This window comes from Arachis ipaensis, chromosome B04 (assembly GCF_000816755.2).
Source record: "Arachis ipaensis cultivar K30076 chromosome B04, Araip1.1, whole genome shotgun sequence".
Taxonomy (NCBI): domain Eukaryota; kingdom Viridiplantae; phylum Streptophyta; class Magnoliopsida; order Fabales; family Fabaceae; genus Arachis; species Arachis ipaensis.
The window spans coordinates 49,395,974-49,396,899 of record NC_029788.2 but is presented as its reverse complement, the minus strand read 5'-3'; the positions used below and the strand labels follow the sequence as shown (position 1 = coordinate 49,396,899).

Here is a 926-nt window from a genome sequence, read left to right as displayed (position 1 = left end):
ATAATTTTCTTAAAATAAAGTTATCAACAAATATAATAAATCACAAATAACTAATTATTTGATTTTTCAAAAACTAGGGTTGTTACATTCTATCCACCTTAGAAAATTTTTCGCCCTCGAAAATTGTTATAAGAAAATAAATTTAAATTCAAATCAAAGAAAATGGAATCTATGAACAAAAATATAAGCATGGTCAAGAATGAAGATTCGGAAATAGTCAGAAAAGTAATTAGATTTACAAGCAANGCATTTTGAAATAGCCACACATGCAAATTAGGAAGTTTTTTGTTTAGTAATGTCAGACTCTGTTAGGGTCTAAAAGCTTATATATATACTTCTAAACAAAATTGAGGATTTGGATAAAATAATCATCTGCTGAGTTTATTTTTTTTTCCATTTAGTAGGTATCTATTTTTTTTCAATGACAAGAATAGCTATAGGGAACTTTTAGATATTGCTGAGCAAGCAAAAAGATGCACTGAGGTTGCAAGGTAAGCTTTCACGTTAGTTCACTACACTTGTATTATATAACGTTAATTAATGATTGAATAAAGGATAAATTACACTTAACTATCTTGAGATTACACATGACCCTATGAAAATATACTAAATTAGAGATTTTGTTTGAATTGATTAACAGTTTGAAGGAGTGGATTTGTTGAGCATTGAATTGAATCAGATTGGGTACATTTTGAAATGGACTCTATTGAAAGTTTGTTGCATGCATTCTACCTGTTTGTTGTTTTGCCTATTTCTGGCTTTCTGTCATCATTATTCAGGAGAAATTAGGAATAGATTTTATGTGTGTGAAAGTGGAATGAGCTTGTAGGTTCTCAAAATCCATAGAGATTAATGGTAAATTAATTTGGTATAAGAAAACATGCATGCGCTTTTCAGTCAAATAATGAGCCTTTCAACCTTTAAGT

General features: G+C 28.9%; 1 protein-coding gene across 1 annotated transcript in view; it reads left to right on the top strand.

Moving 5' to 3' along the window:
• LOC110271055 overlaps nt 1-926 on the top strand; it is a 24,247-nt gene that overhangs the window by 1,741 nt on the left and 21,580 nt on the right. The gene's annotated exons all lie outside the window — the stretch shown is intronic.